The sequence below is a fragment of the Rhinopithecus bieti genome, unplaced genomic scaffold, assembly GCF_001698545.2.
Source record: "Rhinopithecus bieti isolate Rb0 unplaced genomic scaffold, ASM169854v2 scaffold_49627, whole genome shotgun sequence".
In the NCBI taxonomy this organism is placed as follows: Eukaryota; Metazoa; Chordata; class Mammalia; order Primates; family Cercopithecidae; genus Rhinopithecus; species Rhinopithecus bieti.
The window spans coordinates 83,498-103,032 of NW_016819811.1; positions in this window are offsets into that span (position 1 = coordinate 83,498).

The following is a 19,535-nucleotide window of genomic DNA, read 5'->3' on the forward strand; positions in this document are numbered from 1 at the left end:
TTGTTTTTTTTTTTTTTTTTTTTTTAATGGCTATGACTTTGCCCCAATATTATAAGGTAAAACTGAGAATTGTTAATGTATATTTAAAAGAGCTTGAAAGAACAAGAGGGAAGGCAGAAGCTTCTATCTTCATTTTTTCCCTTTAAATACAACTCACATACTCTTTCTCTCTAAACATTTCATTTCCTCTTACTTTCTGGGAAGTTTTTTGTTTTTTGTTTTTTTTCTTGGGGTGTCTAACTCATCTGTGCAATTCAGAATTCTTGGAGTATCAATTACTTACAGAAACCATTTCTCTGTGGCCTTGCAGGTTGTCCTTCAATTAAGAACTTTGGAACAACAGAGGGAGAAGATAAGAAAAAAGTGAGGCAACTTCAGCAGCTGCCAAAATACCAAGAACTTGTTACCACAAAGGATGTAGTAAGAGCCATGTTATCCTGTGTTAAATATAAACAAGAGAAAAAGGAGTCCAATTTTCTCTACATGCATGTTTTATTTGTGACTTCCAGAAACTTTGGTTATATTGTACATGAATAAAAAAAAGGAAGGTACATCTTATTTTTTTAAAAAAATATATGCTATATTTGTGACAACATGATAATGGAATGCTAGTGTCAAATCTTCTGTTTTCCCTCTATGCATGCATTATTCAATCCAAGTACAAAAAATATATATATGCAAAATTTTAAACTTATTGACAGCAGAAATAATGTTTTTTGTACTTGCAGTCTTCTTAATCCAAATGATATCTTCATCAATGTTTAAGACATTCTAATCTCAAGATACATGTAAGTATGCATATATGTATTAATATCATGGGGAAAGTTGTATTTATTCTTAATAATCCCCCCGAGTTCAAGAAAGAGTGGATATTGTTAGCCAGTGAGTGCTTGTTAGTACAGCAGGGTGAAGAGACTAGAAATATACAAGATAGAAAAAATAATAAAGAGCTATATTGCTCTGATTTCAAAAGGAGGATAGAGTCTTGCAGAGAATATTTGTTGACATTCAATTGAGAAGAATGAGATCCATGAAAATTAAGGAGCCTGAATGAATAAGGATGGAAGGCATAGAGAGCTGAAAACATCCTGGCAGGTGAAAGCTGAGGAAAGGATTTGGAAACACAAAGTATGTAATGAAAATTTCATAAAGTTCCTTGCTATGTGGCTGGTAACATACATTTTCTCCTTTCTCATCCCCAGAAATCTTCCTTAAAATCTCCATTATTCATGTGTGTTTTGTAAGTAAATTTGCCTTATGAGAATAAGGGCGTGGGATCTGAGTTGTGCTTCAGGAATGAAAAGCAGAGTCTGCAAGCAAAGACTGCCGATATCTTTTGAGTTTTGTCTAATGCTAGAATTAACTCCATGATATCTCTACAATGTAGGTATCTAGATGCTACTTGACATCTACAATGACAAAACACACAAACAAAAAAACTCTCCACCTCCAACAGTGTTCCTTTTTTTCTGGCAAAAAGCTCTTATATATTAAAAAAAAAAATTAAAACTTTCATATATTTAAGATTCGGTTTCTTGTAGCTACCTCCTAATGTACTCTCTATAATTAGATAGAAAAATATAGGTCAACTTTTAAAAAATATATAAAGGCAATTATTATGGCCCTCAAGTCATCAGAATTTATAAAAATAGTTTTGAGTTTTTCAGTTTTGATCAGTAATCCACAGCGTGAGTGCTTGACAAAGACCAACAGAAAATTATACAATTGTTTTGTTAATTAGACAAGTAGATTACACTCTATGCAGCAATAGCTAATATCACTTTGAAGTGGATAAATGGTGAAAGAGTTCTAAACTGCTACCACTGAAAAATTTGAGTAAAGACACATAGGGGGTGATATATCTCCCATGTCTTGCCCAGAGAAATGGACGTTTCAGCTTTGACCTTAAAAGAGAAGGTTCTCATCAAATCAAAATAGAAAATAGTCCTCAACATTGTCAAAAACCCAGACACTGACCGCAAAGTAGACAATAACTTCAGGATCACACAGAATGAAAATAGGACATTTTAGAGAAATAAAATAGGAGCTGACAGTGTCTCTGAAGAGAGTTTAGGCTATAAAGCAGCTAACGTAGTTCGAGTTGCACATAGCTACATGAGCTTGGGCACGTTACTTAATAACCCGAAGACTGTTCCTTCATTTGTAAAACAGGAACAAAAGTATTGATATCTACCAGGTAGCATTGTTGTATTAAATGAGAAAATCTATATAAAGCACATTTTATAATATTTTTTAAAATTCCATAAATAATTCACGTTTCCATTTTATTGTGATCGTGATTTTCAACATAATTATTTCATCAACTAGACTCTGAGCTTCTGGGGGATAGGAACTTCGTCATATTCATAAATATATAAGAGTTATTAAGCATTTCTTGAACAAAATACACTTGGGGTAGCTATATATACAGGGTTCTAGAGTTTTCTACAGTAAGAAAAAAACTGTTTTGATCAGCTATGTGCCAGTGAGGCAGTAAAAGCATAAGACTCACAAAATGAAATTACATGTTAATATGAATTAAATCATATTTAACCATACCTGGAGTAATAATTGCTTATCAATTCCTTAATGAAGATTAATGAGAAATATATCTATTAGATTGTATTATTGTTTAAAATATTTGTTGCTTTTCCCCACCAATGACTCTCACTGTGGGAGGATTATTCATCCCCAAGCTATTTAACTTAGACACAAACATGAAATACACAGAAAAGATGTATGTTTCTTCCGAGCTCAACCTTAAAGTTTAAAGGTCATGGTTTGTCATTTTTTTCTCCTCTGCTTTGAGACCAGCAATATCCCAGAGAGAACCACTAAGCCAGGCTCATCTCGAGAGAAGATGAAATAGAGCAAAGGAAAAGCCAGCCCACGTTAAACAGTAAGACAAGAAATAAAGTTTGTTATCCTGATCGACTAAGATTTCAGGGTTACCTGTTTCCAAAGCATAACTTAGCCTAAGTTGAGAGAATAGTTGTGATTTGTATGTACTATTTATATGTACTTGTGTATAACTAGGTTTAATTTTGTGGAAAATTTGGATAGTTTTTATTCCACATTGTGAAGTCATCCATTTAATGCTAAGTTCTTCAGATATTGAAGAAGAAACTATTAAAACATGAAGTATTGTTTTAATCCTCCAGATATTGCCAAACAAACCACACTCAATTATTGCTAACCAAATTTTAGTATGTGGTGTGAGGGATATATTAACCGTTCCTTTAAAGAATGTGTTTTAAGGTCGGGCGCGGTGGCTCATGCCTGTAATCCCAGCACTTTGGGAGGCTAAGGCAGGTGGATCACGAGGTCAGAAGATCGAGACCATCCTGGCCAACACGGTGAAACCCTGTCTCTACTAAAAATACAAAAAATTAGCCGGGCATGGTGGCGGGCGCCTGCAGTCCCAGCTACTAGGGAGGCTGACACAGGAGAATGGTGTAAACCTGGGAGGCGGAGCTTGCAGTGAGCCGAGATGGCGCCATTGCACTCCAGCCTGGGCAACAGAATGAGACTCCGTCCTCAAAAAAAAAAAAAATGTGTTTTAACACGATTTTTTTCCCCTTGATATGTTATCAATCTTCAATGGCACTAATATATATGATTACATTTATGCCTTGTTTCTGAAATAAGTAAAGGAGGTTTGATAGAGATATTCAAAAGGAAGAAAATCACCATAGAATATGATAAACCTATATTCCTTTTAGTTATATATATAAACACTTCTAACACTTCTAGAATCATGCAATACAACATTTATTGAGTTTTTATGAATATTTATTCAATTCATTATAAGATCTATGCTAGTCCTAATAACCTCCATTCTCTTATTTCAAAGTGAATACCTCACATTTTATACTGTTATCAACATGCAAGATCAAAGTCATTTTGAACTAAAAGTAACTAATAAGAATATATACAGTAATTCAAATCAACACAGCATATTGCATTATATGATATAGTTGAGAAGCAGAGAATTCCAGTTAAGTATCTTATAAAAATTGTAATTTTCAAAATAAAAAATAAATAAAGCATATTTTACACAATTATTTTAAACACAGTTTTATGTTTCTTTGATGACATAGAGAACTTAATTTTTATGGTACCTCTGAGCTATTTAATAAATATCAATCATCTTTGCACTGTAAGAATGCAATAGTGCCAGTAACCAGAATGTACTCTGAATTGAATGATTAAAAGCAAAATAAAACTTATAAAATGAAAGCTTGCTATGTGGTAATTACTAATAAGTTACCATAAATATTTAGAGATTTAAATGATGTAGACTTTTAAGAAAGTCTCTAGTGTGAGGTGTGTTATTTCCAGAATGTTGGCATTTAATGTATACATAGCTGTAGTTGTCAAAATTTCTTATTTTTCTCAGAGACCTGTCTTGTCTGGTCCATAAATATACAAAAAGGAATTTGTTTCATTTCCCTTCTCAATGTCACTCAAATAATAACATCAGCCAAGAATCGGATGAAATGCTCTGGTGAGGAATCTTATAGTAAGATGAAATCATTCAGTGAATTGTCTGATATTTCACAATGATTCAATTTTATTCCTCAGGATAAATCCAAATGAGCTCAGAAATCTCCTAGTATTACAAACTTTTCCCTGGGGCAGTTCTACAATATCTGCATATTACCACTTTATTGCAGAAAGAGAAGTTATACAAACTATTGAATTACTGTCAAATATAGTTGTATAATTTTTACTGGCACTTTCCTAACTTTAAAAGGGGAAAGTGTCCTTATAAAATATTTTAATGATCAAAACAAATATAATTTAACCAAAAATTTTTGAGAATATCTTAAAGAAATCAATGGTACCACAGAATAAATAAAAAAATCTTTATATGTGCTTCACAGAATCATCCAATTTCTCATACAGTGTTCTTGATTAACCTGTCACACATGACAGAAATCATGCTGGCTTGTTTAGTAATCCATACGCTGATTACTGACAAATGCCAACATACCTCCCACAGTCTGGTATTTGTTAGACCATATATAGTCAGGCTATTATTTACTTTTCTATTTTAGTTATGTTTTTCCTCCATCCCATGTTATTTTTTTATATGTGTACATTCATCTCAGTTTTAGTATCCAGTATAACTCAGAATATGACCACAGAGATTTCATTTATGTTCTCCACCCTCCCTATGTTGGATTTTTTTCTTCTTTTTTTTTTTTTAACTGTGGATGAAATTAAGGCAGGATTCCTATTGAATTAGAGGGAGGCATGGTGCATCAGAATCCCCTGGGCAAGAATGAACTTTTTCAAACTACATACACCTGCCTCAGAATCTGATTCACCTCCCTGAGAAAGTATAATTTCTTTCCTTTTTCCTACTAGAAATTACTGCCATTGACATTCATTTTCACTGATGGCCATGTGTCAGATGCTCATGTTTTGGGTTAGAAAAAAATGATTGAGGACCACAGTTCAAAGGAGAACTCGTGGCTCCTCTCCATCCACCCGGTCCACCATGCAACACTATCTTTAAGGAGAAAAAGTGCTGCTGTGGTTAAATAGGTTTTAAAACTTTATGTAGGTCACCATGAGTAATTTATCACCATGGGTAATTAATAGTCACAGCTCATTTCTAATAATTGGTGCTCTTCAGATATTTACACAGCAAGGTGCATTAGTCCTGAATTGTGGGTGCAACTGCCTGAAGAACAACCTCTTTCCCTCCCTATCCTTAATACAAGGAATACTTGACACAGGTGGGGTCCTCAACACATGGACAAATGACTCTTGATTTCTTTACTTGCCATGTAAATGCTTGATCTCTACTCACATCAAAGTGGTCCTATCCAGGTTTGAAATTTAGATTAAAAACACAGAAAGAAAAACCAAGTTTTCTAGCCTGCTTTACTTCTAGGCTACCAAGGTTTGAAATATTTCTTTTCTCCCTATAAGTTGAATATTCTTCATCTAAGAATGAGCTGGCCTAAGCCTCTCCCGAAGCATCCTCAGTTATGAAGTCTAACTTTAGAATATCCAGGAAAAGTATTTTTTTCACTTACTTGTATATAGTACATACTATTTTTCACTTGTGCATACAGTCTAGGATTACAACTAGTAGGGCCCAACTAGAACCTTTTAAAATCAAAGACTACATCTGATACATGAACTAATTCATTTACATGAACATAAATAATAATGACAACTAATGTAATGATGAATGGGAAGAAAAGATAAGAAATGTAAAATTCATCTATTATTTATACTGATTAATATTTTTTAAAAGCTATTCCTCATCAAATCTTTTCATGTCTATATGGTTTTGCTCCGAACTGGAAACAAGGGCCACACTTTATTCTTTTTTGTATCCTAACAGCATATAATACTTAGCAGTGAAAATGCCAAGTACTTACTTATTCACTGACTGTTCAACCACAAATATAAGGATGTATTGATTTATTCAACAAAAATTAGTAAGTAAAGACAATGCTTTCAGGGATCATTTCTACAGTTCATTACTAGAGAAATTTCTCTGAATGTGTAGAGCAGAGGTCCCCAACCCCAGGGCAGCAGATCAGTACCTGTCCATGGCCTGTTAGGAACCAGGCTGCATAGCAGGAAATGAATGGCAGGCAAGCGAGCATTACCACCAGTTTCACTTACTGTCTGATCAGCAGTGGCATTAGATTCTCATCGGAGCTCAAACCCTATTGTGAACTGCACATGCAAAGGATCTAGGTTATATGCTCCTTATGAGATTCTAATACCTGATGAGCTGAAGTGAAACAGTTTCTTCCCAAAACCATCCCCACACCCTGGTCCTTGGAAAAGTTGTCTTCCACAAAACTGGTCCCGAGTGCCAAAAAGGTTGGGGATTGCTAGTGTAGAGCACTGGAAATCAGAAGGAGGTGTAGCGTTCCCTCCCCAGCGTGAAGCTGGCTCTTGGTGCTGCTTCACTGCAAATGCCATTTGCCATTGATGATTGTTCTTCTCTTCCTCTGGGAGGATGCAGTCTCAGTGATTTTGTTAAAACAAAATTAATAAGTACATATCTGTGTTAGACCGTGTTCTGGTCACAAAGTTACAAATTATACTTACACAATTTGCACTTTTTTGTAATACTATCCACTTAAAGAATCTTGAATCTTGTGAAGATAATCTTTTCAACTAGGATATTGTAAAGAAATATCAAGTATAAAATTTAGTATATTCTTATAAAAATAACATTTATACAGTTAAAATTATTGGTAGAAATGCAAGCCACATTGATATTTAGAACTAATAAGCTAGAAAGTCCAATCTTACATTTCACTTCATAGGTGCTGTTTGTTATTACATAGGGTACAGAATAAATATCCATTACTACATGTAACTTCATAATTCCTAAATATTTTGAATTAGGTTGTTTTACCAGACATTCAGTTTTAGATGTTTTTCTTTTGCTATTCAGCAATGAACACATAACTTTTAGTTTAAAAAATACATCTATATTTATTAAGGATTTTGAAGGTAGATTTGCTTTTCTGTGGTAGATAAATCCATATGAAGCTTACATCTACTAGGAGCAGTAGACCTTACTTTATCCTCAATTCAGTCTGAAACATTTATTTGCCTTGTGTCAGCCTTTATCCACTAGAGGTTCATGTCATCTAGAGGTCTTACAGAAAGGTTAAAATTTCCCAGCGGCATTTTTATTCCGTTTCCTTTCCTACAACTGAAAAAGCCCACTGAGGTGGTAGCTTAGATGAAGGAAACAAGAAAGAATGATAAGGAAATAGTAAATGTGAGAGTTAAGTAGTTAAATACAACCATGTAAATTCCCAGCATAACAATTCTGAGTTGTGGTGAGAATCCTACTATAAGCTACTAGTCTATTTTGTATTCCATTTTTATAATAAATATTTATTGGCTGGGCATGGTGGCTCACACCCAAAATCCCAGCACTTTGGGAGGCTGAGGCGGGCGGATCGTGAGGTCAGGAGATGGAGACCCTCCTGGCCAACGTGGTAAAACTCCATCTCTACTAAAAATACAAAAATTAGCTGGGTATGGTGGCATGTGCCTATAATCCCAGCTACTCAGGAGCCTGAGGCAGGAGAATCACTTGAGCCAGGGAGTCGGAGGTTGCAGTAAGTCAAGAAGATCATGGCGCCGGGAGCCGCGGTGGCCTCACAGCCTGTAATCCCCAGCACTTTGGGAGGCGCGAGACGGGCCGGATGCACGAGGTCAGGAGATCGAGGACCATCCTGGCTAACACGGTGAAACCATGCCGTCCTCTACTAAAAAAATACAAAAAATTAGACGGGCGACGGATGGCGGGCGGCCTGTAGTCCCAGCTAGCTGCGCCAGAGGCTGAGGCGAGAGAAATGGCGTAAACGGGCGGGAGGCGGAGGCTGCAGTGGCTGAGATCCGGCGCCACTGCACTCCAGCGCTGGGCGACAGAGCGAGACTCCGTCTCAAAAAAAAAAAAAAAAAAAAAAAATTATCTAAGGCATCCATAACCTAAAATAGTTTTTTAGGCGATGTGTGTATATTTTGTGTGTAAATACACATATATGTGTATACAAATATACATAAATTCACATATACATATATGCATACATCCCTCCCTAAAGAAATTATCCTATTTTATGTAAAATCCATTATAGGATAAATTAGAGGTATGTAAGGTATGTAAAGCACCTCTTTATATCACCAATAGACAGGCAGGTAATATTTTATTTCTAGGAAGTTTTTTCTCCATAAGGATTCAGGTATCTTGATATCCTAGAACAATCTCAGTTATGCAAGTTCATTTCAAATCATTATTTGATGAAGACATAGTGGTTCTGAAGTGCTGCCAGTGGCATCCAGACTTTAATGAAGTGGAAGGTGTACCACATTGACAACTGAGTCATAGCTGTAAGAAGCTCAGCTCAGATAAGGAACCCACAAATCTGCAGATCAAATGGTAAGCAGAATCTTCTTTGCCAGTAATGAAGGTCACAAGTATTGCATCACAAGAGAGAACTGAGTTTTATAAAATCAGAGATTTAAAGTGGAACAAGAAGTCAATAAGAAGCAAGATAAGGAAATTAGGGGATTAAAACTACCTGTCAAAAGCACCTGATTGAGAGTCTTGCGTTTTTTAAGCAAAGTATGTTGTAATCAACATAAAGGTCTGTGTTTAAAAATAAATAGTCAAGGTTTACATAGAGCAAAATACACAGGGCAAAACATTAGAATAGCAAATCACTCATTTTCACGTAACAGCAGTTAGTGGATATTAACACAACAGAAGGGAGTCAAATTACGAGGTCATTAGCTTTTAAAAAATAAACAATTTTACTATAAAATAAAACACAAACACAATAAAATGTGAAGTAGGACAAGACAGTATAAGTGAAAAGCAAAAGTCTCACTTGTAAGAACTGAGATCCATCTTTACTTGTCCACATAAGCCACTGTTATCCCAACTTCAGCTATTGAATTGAAATGTCACCTCACATACACAAATACACATGTGGGTTCCTGGACTACTCTGCTCTGCTGAGTCACTATCTGCACCAGTGCCAAAGATCCTATAGCTTTAAAATACAATTCAACATTTAATAAGACCATTCTCTGCCTGCATTACTCCTCTTTCCCAGCCACTTTTGTATATACATTTCAGTCTAACATTTTTTATTTTTAAAAAACAATTCTATTAGGAAATGCTATTGATATTGCATTGACACTATAGACTTTATTAACTTAGGGAGAATATGTATCTTCATAATATAAAATATCTCTCCTAAAGATAGAGGTATTAACTAAATTGAATTAAACCTGGGGAGTAGTGCAGAGTGGGATAGGCAGGTAATTAAAATGGCCCATAACATATTATATGTCATAAAAATAAAATGTCACATTTCTCCTGAAAAGGATGAGCTATTTATAGCTCAATAAGTAAGCATTGATTATAATAATATTATTCCACTGACAAAACATGTTGGTTTCTTCCAATAAAAAGTATATAACCATTAAATGTTTTTCTTTAGCACAATCCTCAACATTCCAAAATCTATAACCAGAAATCAATGATTTCATAACCAAATTACACAAAGGGAAGGGAATTACTTGATCTCACACAAAAAACAATCCTAGCATGACATTAGAGGATGGAATGATAGAAGGCCCCACTATATATTAATATATAGTTGGGTTTTTTGTTTTGATTTTGAGGCAGGGCCTCACTCTGTTGCCCAGACTGGAGTGCAGTGGCACAATCTCAGCTCATTTCAGCCTCAATATCCCAGACTCAAGCGATTCTCTTATCTCAGCCTCTCAAGTATGAGACTACAGTCATGTGCTACCACACTCAGCTAATTTTTAAATTTATACATATATATACACATATATATACACACACACATATATATAGTAGAGATAGGATTTTGCTAAGTTGCCCAGGCTGGTCTTGTACTCCTGGGCTCAAGCAATCCACCTGCCTCAGCCTCCCAAAGTGCTAGGATTACAGGCATGACCTATTGCACCAGGCTAAAATATTTTTTTTGATCACGGTGTATGATATGGGGTTTGAAATGCATATGTGTCCATCTATGATCATAAAGAGGAAAAGCCACTTGCTTGCAAGTTGCAAGAGTCAATAACAGAATATAGGAGTAGATATTTTGTCTGACTGCTAGAAGATGCTTTCCATCAGGGTGACTTCCATTATGACATCAGGTAAAAATTCAAGCAGCAAAATGAATCCAGAATACCTCTGGATTTAAAATCAGAAAGTCAGGTTTTATGTCCTAGTTATTTAGCAAGTGACAAATTTTGTGAACCTCATCAATAAAGTGAGGATACTCATACCTAAACATAGTTCTTGTGAACATCATATGAGATTATATGTTGAACTTGCTCTCTGAAACATAAAGTATTTTACTAAATACAAAATCATCTCAATTTATCATGTGGGCAGAATAGAGTTTTGGTCAAAATCATGTATAGATCATTTCTCAAAACTTACTCTGTACCCAGTAGATGCCAACTAGCTTCACAACCTGGGAAGCTATTTTGTTAATTGCCACCCTAGAGTATGTAAACAAGCCTCCAAATGGCCTTCTACTCAGACTCACAGCGTGAATAGCAAAACCAAGGGGGCCTGGGAACTCTCTCCAACTTTTTGTTTATAGAAGTTCTACTGAAAAGTAATAAGTGCATTCTAAATAGGCTTAATTTTTAGAGCAATATTAGGAAGAAAATTGAGAGGAAGGTACAGAGTTTCCATGTAGCACCTGTCCGCACACACGCACAGCCTCCCCTATTATTGACATCCCCCACAGAGTGGTACGTGGTTTTTTATTTTTCTGTTTTGTTTTGTTTATACAGTTGATGAGTCTACATTGAAACATCGTCATTCAAAGTCCATGGTTTAAATTTAGTGTTCACTCTTGGTGTTGTGCATTCCATAGGTTTGGAGAAATGTATAATGACATGTAGCCGTCATTAAAGTATCACAAATAATAGTTGCATTACCCTAAAAATCCTTTGTCCTCTACTTATTCATCCCTGTCCCTGTTTATCTTAATGTCCTTCATCTCTTTTTTGTAGCACAGGCTGTTACTCTAGAAATCACTGCATTGCCTTTGTTTTTCTCCAACAGTGCAGTACCTTCTTACTTGAAACATCAGACACCATCATAGTGTTTCCTAATCTAACTATAAGAAATGTTGAAAAGAAGTGGAGCAATTTGAGGAAGCTTTTATTTTAATTACAAGTTTGAATGCCTCTTTATCCAGGCTTCTCATATCCAATCTCATGACCATGGTCATTTGGGTCACTTAAAAGCAACCAATTCTCAAACCAGTTATAGTCACTAAAATATGCTCCTCAGCTCAATAGTTTCAGCACCTTGCTAGTCTCCATAACAACAATCAACATACAGATTCCATATTACGTGAAATTTGAAATTCTACTAACAACAAATGCAATTTCTTTATCAAGAAAGATTCAACTAGTTCATTTGCCTTATTTTAATCAGAATCAAGTATGTATGACAAGCTGAGGCAAATCATTGCTGCTCAGGGGGTTGATGAAATGTATTTCTTCCCACCTCAGATTGTTTGTTTTTTCAGTTCATTAGGAAGCTCTCAGGAATGCTGCATATATACTTGGTGTACTTTATTTGATGCAGGGAATTAACACTTAACATTTCTTCAAGGTTGAGTAAAACAGATTTATACAGTTCTCTCCCCACACTCCTTCTGCTCATGTTGCCTAATCAAAATGTATTTCAGTTTGTCAGTCCAAGGCACTCTGCTGAGAACGTTTAAGAAGGAAAATGAGAAGATAAATGTCAGTCTCATGGTACCATCAAGAACACGAGAGCCTCACAAGAAAACCACAGCTAAATCTATTGTGTGATAAAGCACATCAGTGTGAGGGTTTTCTATTTGAAAAAAAAAAAAGTATTGAGGAGGGGAGAATTAAATAATTACTGCCTTAAAAACAGAGTTAACCAAAAGGGGTGGTATTATAACTAAAAATGGTCAAAATCAGGAGTTGAATACAAATAGTTAGTTTCTCATGTACCAGTTTCCTCATCTATGAGTTAGGAAAAAAATATTCAACATTCACATGGTTTCACTTTTTAAAAATTGGACATTATGAATTCTAGAAAAAAAATCTTTCTGATTTTTATTACACAAATATTCTGATTATTTGATAGAACATAATTTGATGTACTAATCTTTCCATAAATAAGACGAGAGTTTTCTGGTGAAATTTTTTTACTTATCTTTGTTAATTTTTAAAGTTTTTGTTGGTTTTGTTTTGCTTTTAACATTAAAACAGACATGGTTAAGCCTATTTTAGTAAGCTCATGCTTATAGTACATGATAGCAGTTTGTTCTAGAAAAGTAATTATTGTTTTATTATAAAGCTATTAAATAATGTAAAAACAATGGATGATTGGATTGAAAATAAGAATTCAAGGAAGATACATCACACCAATAGTATTATAAAATTAAACAGCATTTAATCAATCAGCTCTTTAATAGAATTAGTTAATGTAGTTAGAATCAAACAATTCTAGCCTCAAATAGAATAGTCGCATATTCTTTTGAGAAGAAAGCAAAAATTATATGAAAATCATCAAATCAGAAGAAGATATAGCTACAACAGGCATATAAACAGGCAGGTACAGAAGATCAAGAAGAGACAAATGACAAACAGAACAGTGTACAGAACTAAAACATGAAAACCCACTGGTTTAAAAAGCACAGGATTTTGTGTGATATAATCCTACATTCTTCAGTAAATTCCAATAATTATGATGTCATAAGTTTTTCATTCAACAACCATCATCATTCATTGTTTTCTCCTTATACGTAGGATACTACAGGAGATGCTGGGAAAACAGTGACAAACGGCCCCTATGTCCATAATATTTACCACATTATAAGGATGACAAATGAGCAGTCAAGTGCAATACAGCCTCATAAACAGTGTGATGGTGGTCATCCATGTTCTGTGGGATTCTGCAGGATGAGAGAAGAGAAAGAGGAAGGAAGAGAAATTTGTGTGTTGTATCTTTTATATTTGAACGGAAGTCCAAAAAGTGTTGCTATTTATTAAGATGCCTCTGGATGTCTTATGGAAAATGGAATTGCCGTGTGTAAGACTGTAGACAGGGTAAAACTAAGAATCCAGACTCACTAGAAAAGAATTAAGTAATAATTTAATTTCAGAAAGGAACATAACGAATTCAAAATTGCTATAGTAATTTTTAAAGCTTCAATGCTTAAATCGGCCATCTAGAGCCTTTGGCTACTTAGAAGTAATTAATAAAACCCAAGTTTCCTAATTTTCTTTTGGAATAGTTTTAGATTTATGGAAAATTTGCAAATATAGTTCAGAGAGTCCTCATATACTCTTCACCCAGCTTTCCCTCTTAACTCTGTCTCATGAAAAGTAATCAAATGTAGCTTCCTCTGTAGTTCTCTGATGGCTCTGTTTAAGATGCAGCTGTTCTCACAACTGCAGAAATTAAAGTGCCCGGAGGAAACTCAGGTCAACAAAAGAGCAAGAGGGGAATGGAAAGCTCTAATAAAGGAGATAACTTTTTAAATGGATCTTGAGTTTGGGCTCAGTGGTTCCTGCCTGTAATTCCAGCACTTTGGGAGGCCAAGGCAGGCAGATCACTTGAGGTCAGGAGTCGGAGTCCAGCCTGGCCAACATGGTAAAATGCCCTCTACTGAAAAAAAAAAAAAAAGAAAAGAAAAGAAAAGAAAAAAAAACTAAAATTAGCCGGGCTTGGTGGCAGGCACCTGTAATCGCAGCAGCTACTCGGGAGGCTGAGGCAGGAGAATTTCCCACCTGGGAGGTGGAGTTTGCAGTGAGCCAAGATTGCGCTACTGCACTCCTGCCTTGGCATCAGAGCAAGACGTTGTCTCAAAAAAAATATAAATATAAATAAAAGAATCTTCAATGTAGCATCAATTGTTTAGATATTACTATAATTTAGATGAATCAATTGATTCAAGTTATGTGTGATCTATATTTCTGTATTTTCCATCTCTACTCTTTGAACACATTTTATAGTCCCTTTGTTTTTATGCAATAAAGTAGAAATTCATGCATTGACTCTGATTTTTCACTGTGAATCTCTAAAAGTATTCCCAGAAGCCTACAGAGATAAAATCTGAAGTTAGACCAGTTATATAAATCAGAGAGGTCAAATAATGATGCTTTTGAATTCAGAAATGTCACCAGCAAGTAGTAGTTAGAGTTTGATTATATAAGATCATATGTGTCTGGGTTTTTAAAAAATATCCATTTGGTTTATATTCTAAATGTTTAATTAAAAAACTGAACAATTATAAAAATTAATATAACTGCTTTGGATTTGCTCTAATCAGTAAAGAAACACTTAAGCATTATGAAAGTTCCTGTCACAGTTCTGATTTGTATTTTTCTGCATTAATTAAAATTGGTTTTAATCCAAGTATCAAAGATAATGAAGAAAACAAACACTTTAGAAATTTAATAAGGTCATTTAACGAATCCTGTGGGAAACTTTCTTGAGATGTTATTTTGGAAGGCTTTTTTAATTTTTTTCCAATAAAAAATAAATATGATGTGAACAACTTTTCAAAATTTAAAATGCATACATTATAGGCGTATTTTTCAATATATCTGTATCATTTATCCAAATTTTTTAAAAAACAAAATAGGTCTACATGACAATTTTTATATTAGAAAATTGTATTTTAGACAATAAGCAAAGTCCAGACTTGGGAAAACAGAACAAATTACCTGGTGTGATGGTTAGCTTTCTGTCTCACCTTAACTGGGCTATGGGATGTTAAGACAGTTAGTAAAATGTTATTTCTGGTTGTTTCGCTATAGGTGTTTCTGGAAGAGCCTATAATCAGTAGTCTGAGTTAAAAATATCTACTCTCACCCATGTGGATAAGTATCCTCCAATTCCTTGAGGGCCCAAATAAAAGAAAAATTGGGTAGACAGAGCAAATTCTGTCTCTCTATGAGCTGGGACATCTATCTTCTCCTACTCTGGGATATCGAAGCTCCTGGTTCTCGGGCCTTCTTCTAACTCCAGGATTTATACCATTTCCTTCCACCTGCAACCCCATGCCTCTCAGCATCCTCAGACCTTCAGACCAAGCCTAAAGAATTGTATCATATGCTTTTCTGGGTCTGCAGCTTATAGATAGCATATCATGGGACTTTTTGGTCTCCATAATCCCATAGATCAATTCCCATAATAAATCACCTCTTTATCTATCTATCTATCTATCTATCTATCTATCTATCTATCTATCTATCTCCTATTGTTTTAGTTTCTCTGGAGAATTCTAACTAATACACCTGGTTTTCTGAACAACAACAACTGAAAAAACACAAAGAGAGAAAGAGATGGTGTAGATGGCAGAACTTATAGACTAAAAGATAGGTAAGAGATATAAGCAATCACAATGCATGGACTTTATTTGAATCCCAGTCCAAACAACTAAACAGTTAAAAAATGTATAAGATAACCAAGGAAATGTGAACACTGACTGGATATTAAATGACATTAAGAAATTATCAAGATGTGACATTAAAATGTAATAGTGATAGCTTATGGTATCATGTATCTTTTGCCTCTATCATTTACAGGTACATACTGAAACACTTAGAAATAAAATTATATGTTTATTGGTATTTTCATAAAAATAATGTTGAGACAGCAATGCGTAGGGGTGGGTATTGATAAAACAATACTGGCTATGAATTTAAAATGTTTGATGTTGCTGATGAAAACATGGAGTTTGTTATAATATCTCCTGGACTTTTAAAAAATATTTGAAATTGTCTATAAAAAGAGTATTTCAAAAATGTATTCCAGTACCAGTTATTTGACTAACTAGACATAGAACCATCAGAAAATCAGTCAGTATCTTTTGTGCTTTGTTTCCTCTTTGGTGAAACAATGGATAGAATCCAATTTAATTCATATTCATTCAACAAATACTTACTACAATATTCATTGCAGCTCCAAACAGTGTAATTTTCAATTTCTCCCAGTCTGCCACAATTTTTATTTCAAAACAGTTCCATCACTCACTAACTCTACAATGTCATTTTAAGAATCATTGAATTCATTGATTTGTTTAACTGTTTATTCATTCACTGAGTGCCAGTCAACATGCCAGAAATAGATTTTAAAAATAAAAATAAACGCATTGAATTTTGGCCTTATTGTCTAGTCATGTATAAAATTAATACAACTAATGCAGTAAAGTGAAATTCATAAAGTAATAAATTAAGTTAAACTGGCTGTGATTTTTTTATGTATAAACACAAGATTTCAGACAACCCCTTCCCCTCCCTAAAAGCCTCATTCATAAGAAGTCTCTCTTCTTTACTAGAAAGAGGAAAATTCTCATTCATGTAGGCCAAGGAAGAAAGGGCATACTTTTGTGAGGCCTGAAAAATACCCCTCATCCTTAGAGCAAGTTTCAGAAAAGAGTTTGGGGACAGAGAGTTTCAATAATTAGGTTTTTGCTCTTTCACTCTCTCTTTTCCCTTTTAGAAAATGCAAGATATAACACCAAGGAAAATTATAGAAGGGGGACATTGTGCTGAAGATATAAGGCATAATTTTAACTTGGTTCTTTCTAGTCTCACAACCATAGTCAGTGCTTTAAGTTCTCTTCAGTGATTAGAAACAGGCAAACAGTAGTGACCTTGCCCCAACCTGCACAGAACAGACCTGAGTCTGTATCTCCCCTGACTGAACAAATGGCTCACATAGGTTGTTCACACTGGGCCACATGCAAAAATGGTTATGATGCCTGTTTAATTAAGACAGATACAGCATCCCCTTCTAAAACTCAGTGAATATGGACAAAACAGTGTTTATATGCCATTATTTTCTTCCCCTTCTCTTTCTCCCCCACTAACCTGATTCAAACCAAATATAAAAACCTTAAAATATTTGGTTTACATAGTTTATCTCAAATCACTGCTTGTACACAATAATAGTCACTGATTTCTTAGACCCTGTTGAAATGCAAAACATTCTGTTAGGAAAACCAAGAGACATTACATCATCTTTCATAAAACTGGGTTTCTTTTTTCTATTTTAAGAAATGTCTGTTTACAATGTCATGCCTTGTGGGTGGAGATAGACAGATATAAGTAGATGCCTTATTGAAAGCAGTGTGTGACAAACTCAGATTTCAAAAACTTGAGAGAGAGATTAAAACGCAGATATCACAGACTCAAATATACAGGTGCATCAGTAGTTGAATCTTCTAATAACTATACTCATCTACAATCTTTTAAGAATTATTTTTCCCCTGGTGCACTGAAGGCTCCTGCATTTATGGATATTTCAGTATGTATTATTCTTGACACTCAAATATTGCTAGAAAATTGTGATTTTTTTAAAGCTTCCTTTGCCAGAGTAACAATAATCGATTTATACTTTATTACTGTGTATATGGCAGAGAACTACAAATAAATATATTGTGCCTGTTAATTTTTAAATATTTCAGATGCTTGCCACTGATCTGATTATCTTCAGATCAGCTTCCCTTGACCCCCTAGATTCTACCAAATTTTCCTATTACTCTTTTCTATTAATCTCTGCCCTGCATCCATCCCAGTCACACTTTTTGCCTGGGCTCCTGATTATTTAACATCTCGCTATTTCATTAGTAATGCATATTTAATAGTTTCTGAGCTGAATCATTTATTGATGTGTAGAGCTGGACTAAGAGAATGGAATCAGGTCACTTTGGGGCACATAGCCAGAACTGGTTTCCTAACTCCACAACCACAGAACCCTCATAGGTTTGCAATTTCTTTCCCTTCATCAGTGGCTCTCATATGGTAGCACGTATCAGAGTCACTTGGAGGGATTGTTGAATCACAGACTGCTGGGCTGCCCCTGATTCAGTATGGCTGAGGGCCTGGGTATCTGCATTTCTAACAAGTTCCCAATTGAAGCTTGAGTTGCTAGTCAGGTCCACATTTTACAATGGCTCTAGATGAAGGTCTGTGATTATTGTGGCTCTCAGTTATTTCCATCCAAATTAATATATAATTCAACTTTTTCCTGTATCTGGAAGAATTCAACAGATTCTTGCCAAAAATGGCCACATCCCATCAAAAATAGTAAATGATAATAATGCTATATATAATTTTACTTAATCTCAAATAGCATTTACTTTTATAGTTATTGACATGGTTCATAGAGGTAATGCAAAAAAATTACCTATATTTTGTTATGTTTCTATTTTTCCTATTAAATAGGTTCTGTGTTCTGTTTTATTGATAAACAAACTAGAGATCAGAGAGATTCAGAGTTGCCCAAGGCACATCAGCTAATAAATGGAACTAGGACTTAATCCTAGGATATGCATAGATGAGTTTTCCTATAGTCCCTTCCTACGCAAAGTACGGTCCTCAGGCCAGCAGCACTGCCCCTGCCTGGAAATCTGACACACAGACTCAGGTGCCATCTCAGACCTATTGAATCAGAATCTGCATTTTTACCAAGATCTTAGGTGATTCTAGGAATAGCAAAATTTGAAAAATACTTTTCTACCTCCCTAAAACAAATAACTTCAGCGAACTTCTTTTGCCTACCAATTTGAGTGTCAGTTTTCACTTCTTAGCACAATTCTGAAGCTTTCTCAGCTCGGGTATGAATTTTAGTAAGTGTATGTGTGTGATATCTTCCAAGTCAAAATGCACAGGCTCTATCTTCTTTGCCATGTTAAGATTCTGTGTACATCTAGTTATTTGGAGATTGGAGATAAATGTGAATTACTTAAGATCACTTTAAGTAAAAAAAAAAAAAAAGAGAGAGAGAGAGAGACAAGATTTTTGTTGTTGTTTGTTTGTTTGTTTAGAGACCGGAGTCACCCAGGCTGCAGTACAGTGTCACGATCTCGGCTAACTGCAAGCTCCACCTCCTGGGTTCATGTCATTCTCCTGCCTCAGCCTCTCAAGTAGCTGGGACTACAGGTGCCCACCACCACGCCCGGCTAATTTTTTTTGTATTT